This window comes from Lissotriton helveticus, chromosome 7 (assembly GCF_964261635.1).
Source record: "Lissotriton helveticus chromosome 7, aLisHel1.1, whole genome shotgun sequence".
NCBI classification, from domain to species: Eukaryota; Metazoa; Chordata; class Amphibia; order Caudata; family Salamandridae; genus Lissotriton; species Lissotriton helveticus.
The window spans coordinates 1,761,438,134-1,761,448,698 of NC_136068.1; positions in this window are offsets into that span (position 1 = coordinate 1,761,438,134).

Sequence of the window (10,565 nt, forward strand, 5' to 3'; positions counted from 1 at the left end):
AGAGAGTGGTCACCTGACCTGGGCATATATAAGCAAGGGAGGGAACTTTTTCTAGTCTGTTGGGGCATCACTGACCTGGGGAACTCACGCTGGAGTTTTAGGCGGGAGGGCCTAGTGAGGAACCTATGCTACTGGGAGTGACAGGATTTAGGTGCTGCCTCTTAAGCTGGGTGAGGTGTCCTAGACTAGCCCCCTGATCTGGCCCAGTGGTAGGGAACCCCAGGGTCCATCTGCAGTGACTGAGGAGAAACTCTTCAAGCCTTCAACTCAACCCCCCCCTCTTCCACTTCAAGAAACAAGCAACTAAGGGCGCAGAACCATCCAAGCGCCAAGAAAACTGCTTTCCTGTGACCAGAGACTGCTGGGGGAGCGACCAGGCACTGGACTGTGCTGCCCTGCGCACCCCCTGCCTTCAACTGGGCCTACCTGTCTCCCCCCTGACTGCACTGGGTGACAAGCGCTATTATCTGCTCCCATCCTGCCTGCAGTACCTGCTGACTAACTTGAAGAGCGCTGTAATCTGTTCCCCTGCCCAACGCTGTGTCAGGGACTGCCTGCCCTGAGCTAACTGTGCACTCGTGACTCTAGCGCTGTAGTCCCCTGTGAGGCACTGGAATCCCAAGGCGTTTTTCCCCTCAGGAATCATCCCGCCAGCGAGGCGCTGCATTAGCCCCCAAGCGCTCACCTGCTGTCCCCGAGCGCTGTGATAGCCTGGCGCTGTCTGCCGCTGTCACCGCGCTGTGTCCTGAAGCGCTAGTTACCAGGCCAACTCACCGCCACGGCCCGGAGCTGTCTGCGCCCTCCTGAGGCATCGAGGAATCTCCTCAGAGGGAGCGTGTACCCCCCTCGGCGGCCCCCGTATGCCAGGAGAGGGCTGCCGGAATCCTCGATAGGCCGCACTTGGCCTGAAGCCCCCCTGGGCCTGCATCACGTGACGGGGGACGCGAGCCGCGTCATCGGCCGCGCCCCCGCCTGAGCTGCGCAGCCATTGGCTGCCGTCCCCGTGCTTCAGCCTTCGCTCGGGGAAGCCCAGGATCGTCACGGAGGGGGCCGTGGAGCCTGAGAGCCACCTCCAATTTGCCCGCACACCACGGATCCGACTTGCCCCAGCGCTGGTGCCTGCATCTGCCCCTGAGCACCGCGCTGGGCCGAGTGAGGCCTACGGGAGGGCCGAAAGTACAAGGTAACCCCCGGGGAGGAGGGCGGTAGGCGGGGTAAGGCCCGAGGTCACCCCTCCCCCGGGGTGAACTGAGACTGGGCCCCGTTGGCCCCCCCTGTGAATGTGCCTCGAGGATCAGCAGGTCTGGGGATAGACACTTTCCCCTCTATTTCGTTTTGCATGCAGGTATCCAGCCTGAAATGTTCATAGTTGCACCCTATTTACAATCCTATTAATGAAATGGAGATTCACTTCACTGTACTGAATTTTCTTGCAGGGGTGGGCTTCTATTGAATTGAATTGAATTGAATTGAATTGAAATACATTTTTTATAAAGCGCGATAGTTACCCCCAGGCGTCCTTGCGCTATTAATTAACAAGTGTGTATAAGGAGGGGACTAATTTTATCTGCTAAACAGGAAGGTTTTCAAATTTTTTTCTATAGTATTCTGATGATCTGATCTGGGTCGCAAAACGATCTGTATTCACAAGAAGAAAAGCTTGTGGAAGGTTACTACAGGCTGTGTTCCTTAAAGTTCTCTGTTGTACTGAAAGTACTTGCTGAAATGTTTTATCACTTCCTATGAAGTGCAATTTAGAAGGCGTCCATGAGAGGTTTAATGTGTTACTATAATGTAATGCTATGGTCGCTTCTTGTAGGATCCTCCAGGTTTATGAAAGTAGCCTCTTTGCCTGCCGAAGAGTACGATGTGACAGGCTGTGTTATTGAATGTTTCACTGCTCAGATGAGCTGGTTATTATTTTAATGATAAGTCTTACTGCAACTGCCTAATGAAATGCTTACCCTTTTACAGGAAATGCATTCTGAATGTGATTCATGAAATGTCTTAATGAGATGCTTTAATGCAATGCCAATCATTCGCTAATGCTTTATCTGCTCTGACCTAAAGCCTATATAAAAGATCTTGGGCCAGATGTAGGTAAAACTTATTTACCGATTCTTAATTACCGAATTTTACCGATTCGGTAATTAAGAATCGGTAAATAAGAAGTGGGGGTATGTAGGAACATCCAGATGTTCCATTTACCGAATCGTTAAGAATCGGTATTTACCGATTCGGTAAATACCGACCGGTAATGCTCCATTCATTTAGGAGGTAAATACCGATTTTGACAAGGGTGCAGGGGGTGTCACTTTGACACCCTCTAGCACCCCCACAAAAGGTTCGGGGGCCATATGGCAGGCAGACCTGCCCTAAGGGCAGGTCTGCCTGTCATATGGCACAGGTGTGCATGCACACATGTGCATGCACACCTGAATCGGTATTTTAACATCAAATACAATTTGATGGTAAAATACCGATTTTGTAGGCCTTGTGGGACTCAGAAGAGTCCCACCTACATATCAATTTTACCGATTCGGTAAATATACCGGTCGGTAAATTTACCGACCGGTATATTTACCGAATCGGTAAAATTACCGATTTTCCCTGTTTACCTGCCCCTACATATCAAATGCCAAATACCGGTCGGTATGGCCGAATTCGGCCGTTACCGACCGGTAAAACCCTACCAACATCTGGCCCCTTGATTTTCAAACACAACCACTGGTGTGGTCTCCATTATTGCGTCTCACTTTGTGTCTCATTGGATGTGTGTGTTAAGTGGCTGCTTTACACGTAAGCCCCTGGCTGCCTTCCTGCTCGAGCCAAGCTACCCCACGGAGAACTGGTGGTCCCAGTTCTTACAAAGAGTGTTACAAAAGTACATATTACAAAGGCAAACGAGATACAAGAAGAGGTATAAAACAGCAATAGATGGCAGTCACTCACAAACACACTAGGATGACACTTGTACAGGCAAATAATACAAATTTACAAAAGTGAAAGGACTTCCTTGGGGGACTTGAAAGGATGTGTTTTAGTTCTAGAAGTGTCTCTGGAAGAGAAGAGGTTTGAGGTCAGATATGACATACTTCTAGGTGCCCCTGCAAGCACTCCAGCTCCTTGGACTTTCTGTATTAGCCATTAGAACCCCTTACCTGGCTGTTTGACGCTCCATACGCAGAAGCTAATTATTACCCTCAACTTGTTGGTAAACCAGATGATGTACAATAGGGGCTTGTGCTCTTCAGGCCCGCACTCAAGGCCTCATTTATGAAAAGTGACGCATCGCTGCGTGAAAGCAGCGACATGTAACTTCTCAATGCACTCACCTTGCGACATGATGGATGCGTCATATTTACTGTAATGGTGCATCATGTCGCAAGGAGTTACAGATACGTCAGTATTTCTGATGTATCTGTAGGCACAAAAGTGACACATTGCTGGAGTGTGTCACAAAAGTGACGCAACTCCAGAAATGTGTTCTTTCACATGGGACAAGCCCCATGTGAAAGGGCCTGCAACAGTCTTACGCCTGCTATGAGGCAGGCGTAAGATATTGACGCATTTGCGTCCTAGAGGTGGCGCAGTGAAATCTCATAGATTTCACTGCATCACTTCTATGAGGTTTACTTACGTGGGAACACCCCCCTGCATACATTATACCTGACGCAGATATAAAGTAGCACAGGGGTTTACAAAGTGACGCATCTGCTTAGATGTGTCACGTTGTAAATGGGGCGCAACAGGGGGCATGTTTTATGCCGCTGATACGTCACAAAAAGTGACATAATGGCAGTGCAAAACTGTTGCGAGGCCTCATAATTAAGGCCCTCAGTAGCCATGCCCAATAGTTAATAGTGGCACAGCCACTACACTAAAGGACCAGCTAAAATACATCCCCACTTTGTCAGCTGGAGACTGATATTCAAAATATTTCAATATTGGTTTGCATCCAAAAATTAAATGTTTTAAATTAATTTGCTGTACAGAGTTCCTCCATGCTCACATAAACTTCAGGTAGGGATGCCATTCAGTTTTCATATATATTTTGTTTGTCTTATTTTTGCCAAAAAGTTATTAAAAGTTCGATCCATGCAACAATTTTAATGCCAGCCTACGCGCTTCATCCCCATTGGGTCTTCCTCAAGGCATAAGTATTGGCACTATCACTTTTAATCTTTCCAAATTCATGCAATGACACAAATCCAAATCTTGTCTAATTGGAGCTAACTTCATGCCATAGACTGATATACTCACTGCTTGTTACCCCAAATGAACACACATAACGCCTCACCCCTATGAAGTCATACAGAAGAAGAATAAAAAACATATGAAAATTGAATGACAACTCGACCTGATGGTTTTGTGTGAATGGAGTTTTGTTGTAAATCAAATGAATTTAAGATGGGATACACTTTAATTACTGGGTGCAAACGTACATTGAATTGATGGCAAACCATCCCTGGTGGATTATTGATTTTCTGTCTGGTCGAATTATCCTCGATGGGATAAGATTTAATTGAAGATCCTTCATCATAACATCATGAGATGATGAAACGCCAGAATTGTTGCTGCTTGCTGAAGTAGAAATGCAATCGTGTAAATGTTGTGCAATTTCAAATACATTATAGATTGTATTAAAGAGGAAGCTTTAAATTCAGCAGAAGGGTTTTTTTCCAGGTCAAGTTGGCTGTTTGCTACTTTAGTGGGTGGCACAATGAGGGTCCACTAGTAGCAGTGAATCTAGAGGCTCTAGATACATGTAGTACCACGTTACTATGAACGTGCAAGTACATTTAATGTGCCAATCAGTAGTAGGGCGATTTTACAATGTTTAAGGGAGAGAGAACGCACACTTTTAGCTCTGGTTTGGTAAAGTGCACAGAGTCCCAAAGCCAACAAAATAAAATTCAGAATACAGGAGGGGTTAAGGCAAAATGTGTGGGAGTGACCCTGTAGAGAGGGTAATAGTTCTGTCACTGTTTTGAACTCTTTGGGCCCTATTCCTATAAGGAAATCTAGATGCAGACCCTCCTTACATGTAGATTTCTACCTGAAGCCAGAAATCACCGCAGCCATGGTAATCACCTTTCCCAGCCAGACATACCCTCCCAGTAATAGGGTTGCAATTTTCCAACAATTACAAGGAGATTGCAGATTCTTATGACTATTAAGTTACAACAAGTGACTCCAGGACGGCCCCCTAGGTACTAGAGATCTCTGCATGCATAAAACAATAAGTCCGAACTTTTAAGAACTGAGACATAGAATTCACCTGAGCTAAACCACACACACAAATCATACATGAATCTTTTAAGCACATTATTACTATACCCTCCACTTCCTAGGCTAGGCCCTATTCTTCTTTCACTTACGGATTACTCTATCCTACAATGCATGGAATTGAGCCCACCATAATTAAGAGGAACAGGAACTTCATGTAGGAAGGGACAGACCTTCTAGTATACTTTGGTTTTGATCAATGTAGGCAAATACACAATCTGTCTCCTGCACTAATGGAGTGGGGATTTCATCCACAGGGCAGGAGCTTGCAGACTTTGCGAATGCATTCAGTTTTGAGGTATTTACCCTAGAGAACCTGTAAAAAGAGGCAAGATGAGAGATGGCAGGTAAAAGAGAAGCTTTCTAAGATACAGGTTGATAATGTTCTCTCTTGATGAGTATATCCACGCCACCATTTACCTTGATCTACTATATGTCATCACTGATTCAGGAAATCTCAGGGATAGTCCAGGTAAGAACAAAATGTCTATATGTTTCTACTATATTACAAATACTAACTCATGTTGGGCTCCACTCAAACTGCACAAATCTCTCTCTCTCTCTCTCTCTCTCCTTTATCTCTCTCTCTCACCCTCTCCCTCCCTTCCTCCCCATTATGTTGTTTTCCTGTAAGAAACGGGAATATTAGTTGAGGGGGTGAGTACCCATTCCAAGTACTAACCACAACACTTATCAGAGTGAACCACAAATGACACTAAATGAACCTGAGCTCAACCCCCTGGTAACTAAGGTAAAGAGCAGATTGGGTTTAACTTAAAAGCAATGTGTAAAGTATGTGTGCAGTACCAAAACAGTAATAAAGTCAAACACAACACAGAAACAATGAAAAACCAATTCAGAAAAATAAAGTACCTTTACTAAATAAAATAACAAAACATGTAAAAATGCAATAAGGGAAACTGGAGATGTGAATTTTAAATGTTAAATATGAAACTAGCCCCAAAAAGTGTTAAGCTCCAAATGTGGTCTTCTGGTTAAGTTTGACCAGTACGCAGGCGCAATTTAAGGCCAACCACAATAGAGCATGCGTCAGATACAGAAACCAGTTTTGAAATGGTCGGAAGTTTTATGTTCAGACTTCAGGGCACATTTATTATTATTTCATGCAACGTGGCTCAGCAAGAGAACTCGCTGCGTAGCTTGAAAGGGAGAGATCAGGAATGCTCCATATTTACAAAGATATGGAGCATTTCTGCTCTCTCCTCATCAATGGCTCCCTCTGTGCTGTCAGGTTTTACCGCAGGCACCCATGTACCATAATACAAGGGTGCACAAGTTACAGGCAGGATTATTTTTGTGCAGGTAGGGACACCTTTCTGCACACAAGACAATCATTAGAGACATCCTGATTTGATGCAATCCCAGGTAAACGAACTTGGTAAATCCGAAATTGTTTCAAATCCATGGGTGGATGCACAAGAAAGTCCATGCTCCACCCATGAAATGCCTCCCAGCCCAGAATGTAACATAACTCACAGCAGGTAGCTGCGATGCATTAGATTTCTTTACAAAGCCATGTTAGGCAGCGCAAATCTCCCCTTCTGTGGCTTTGTAAATCTGAATTAAGGAACTGTGCTGCCTTGTGTCTCCATGTGTGACGCAAGGGCGACACACATACTTAATCAATACGGCCCTTACTTTCTGAAATTAAAGTAAACAAATGATGCTGCTGTCATAGATCCCTTTAAAGTGCATGCCTGGTCGGGCACACATATTTAGATTTCTCTCCCCACAGAAACCTACAAACATCGTGCACCCCAAAGGATTCCTCTGCATTTGTAAAGTACTTAATTAGAGCCTTTGTAATGATGCTATAGTGATGAAGCTGCGCTGTTGAGTACACAAGATGTGTTTGTGTCTTTAAAAATGCTAATCGAGGAAGTGTAAGCAGCTAAAGTTAAAGGCAGCCCTGACGCTGCAGGAGAGGAGCCCCAGAGCCTTCACTGCAGCCCAAATTTCTATCTGAGGAACAGTTTCCAGACCTTAAAATACTTTAGAAGTTGAGGCACACATTGACCATTCAGGTTTCAGCCATCAGTAACCGCCAAGAGGCTGAAACTTTATAACTAAATTAAGGCTATCAGTTTTGGCTGCTCTATGTTTTAAAACTCACAAGCTGACAAGGCTGCATATTTTCTCTGCTGAAACTCCTCTTGCTTGAAAGGGCGGCAGTGGCAGAAACTGTGAAGCAGGTGCAGAGGCGCCAGGGCCCAGGTCTGCTGGGTCACCTCTGGTGGCTCCTAAATTAAAGTGTGACTCAAAACCCCTCTGATTTTAATTGTTGCAGATTCTGATAGTTTCAAACATGATCAGTAAATGTAATCCGCACAGTCCTACCACGTAGGTAATTCTCTTTCCAGGGTCTTTTATTCAAAGTTAGAAATAGGTTACACAGAGGAGTACCACATTTCTATTGCCTAAACTCAGGGACACTGAACACCGTCAGTACAGACAGATCACCTCTTTTGTACCACTTCAACACACAAATACCGAAATAAGCAAAAGAAAGGGGGTCCAGTCAGCCTTTGCTAAACGCCTTCCACTTGTGACAACATGAGGCTCTATGTTTCTAGTAACATATTATCTATTTAAGCTATAAAACTATTGTTTCATGTTAAAATCTGCAGACTTTGTAGCAAAGGATGGATTATGAGGCAAATGCGGAAAATCCACAAGTACACAGAAACTGCTGCAAACGCAAGGAGAATAATTCCAGTGGCACTGCTTTTAGTCTGCAACAGCTTAGAAAAACTGCAAGTACCAGAATCCTCTGTGGCGGTCTTTGGCATTTTTCAATGAATTTGACAACTGTGAGAGAGAATCAACAGATGTTTTAATCACATAAGTAGTTATATAACAATATACACACTGGTTATCAGCTTTTTCACACTGCTAGTTATGGTGTGAAGCCAAATGAAGCCTGTAGACCTGATTTGTTCACTGGGAAATGTTTTGTCAGATGCAATATGTCTGATCTGTTTATTATAAAATGTTATGACAAAGGCAGTAGGCCTGGCTTGATTATTGTGAAAAGCATTTGTTAATATCAATATGTCTCTAAAAGGACATGGTTATAACACTGCTCTAAAGCCTTTAGGCAATCATTTTCTTACGTAGATTTTCACAGAATACAGTAGTAGACAAGGGATTTTGTGTTCATATAGGTTTTGTTTTAGACGGCTGTAATTTTGGATATATTTGCAATTTTCTGATGGTTACCTTGTAGGAAAGCTTATGCCTAACACAGTTGGCTTGCCTCTACTGCAGTGAAGGATCCAAAGACAAAAATTATTGACCTGATTGGTTCATTGGGAAAAGATATGTCATATGCCATAGGTCTGTTCTATCTCTTATGAAACGTTCTGACACAGGCAAGTGACTTGATTTATTATGAAGCACGTTAAAGCTAATAGACCTGTAAGGGTGAATTGTTATTGCACCCTGTTAAAGCTTGCAGGTGTATTTTGTTACATGAATCTCACAGATTTGTTTTTAGGCAAGATGTTTTGTGTTTATTGCCCCCTTGACAAACTTTAGGGGTGTACAATTTGCACTTTAATAAGTCTTATTAGAATCTCTTCTTAACATCCGACAGGCTTAGTTGTCTGCCGAGATAGTGTAAGAAAAAACATATTTACCACTGCTGTACATACCAGTGGTATGTATACCACTTCAGACATTAAGGGGCATATTATGAAGAACAGCGTTAAAATTATCGCTGCTTTAGCGACAGGAAACTGCCACTAAAGCAGCGATAATGGGCTTGATAATATGCCCTTGTGAATTCCCATAGAAGTTCATGTTTACAAGGGCATATTATCAAGGCCATTATCGCCGCTTTAGCAGTAGTTTCCTGCCACTAAAGCGCGATAATTTTAACTCCGTTCTTGATAATATGCCCCCATGTTTCTTGTTATGTGAGTGACATTTGTCTTATCGCATGAACACAGCCACCTGACAATGAATCTGGTGGCCCAGTCCTTTAGTTTTCCCTTTTCATTTCTTTTCCTCTTTTTACTTTTATGATTAAAGCATGGTGCACCTCCAAAGACAGCAGTGTAGCGCAACATGTACTGTCACTGCGTTTAAAACACCTGACCACCATGGGAGGATATTGTACATAAGGTTTAGTTGTTTTTACCACTGAAAACGGCTAACATGTTGGTTGTAGATGTAGCAGTCGGATGGAACTATAAAATATACAGTAAATAAAGTACCATTGCAAGACGGCCACCTGCTGCTTTGTTAAATTTTGTTATAGCAAGCATATATCTGCAATTTTTTGGCAACAGCATATTATCTTTTGTCGACTCTTATGCTTCTTTTATCCTGCATATGTTCTTGAGTTTGTGCATGCATTTTATTGTGGTTATGTAAATTAGTGAATGTAAGAGTGAGTTAGTGATGAATGGATGCATGAGTGCATGGATGAGTGACCAAATGTATGCATGATGACTTATTCTGTGCATGAACCAATCAATGACTAAGGAGGCACTTCATTTATAAGTCAGACCTATATAAATTGCCAAAGCTTGCTATCAACCTTCAAGTGGTATCTAGTCAAGTTTCCTAGTTGAACATCTGATCACTTGGCTGAACACACAAGCTAGAACGGTATGTATAAACCATTCTGTTGCCACATACAAGAAACAAAAATAAGAAGGAGCATTGACTGCAGGCAGTGGTCAAAGAGGGCTCCACATTATTTTACATACACTGTATGAGGTTTAGTGATGCCTTTGACGTTTGGTGCATTTGAGTCATGAAGATCTCTACCTTTGGATGTAGTTACTTTTTTTAGCTCTGATGCTTCCAGAGGGACAAGGCTGCAGTCAGTAGCTCAAGAGGGCTGCACAAGTCTGATACCTTCTCTGCAAGATCCCACTCAATTGGATTTGTTTGTATGGAAGGAATCCGAGAAGGAGCATCCTTAATCTTTGGCCTAGGGGCTACGCACCTTCATGGGATCAGCTTGGCAGATTTGTTCCAGTCTTCCAGAGGTCTTTGGAGCTAAAAAGTGTCTACAGTTCAGGTTTCAAGAATCATTAGAAGGAGTACACTTTGACACCAGTCAAGGGTGCGGGACCTTAGGGATAGCACATGGGGGTCAAGACTCACTCAAGCAGAGAGCATCAACAGGATCCAGGGCATGTCTAGTTGGCACTGGTAAACTGGACAGTTGCAGAAATCCAAGACAGTAAAGCCTTATCTCCTCGTATAGAGCCTTTGTGCCCATTCAAGATCAGTGGCCAGGG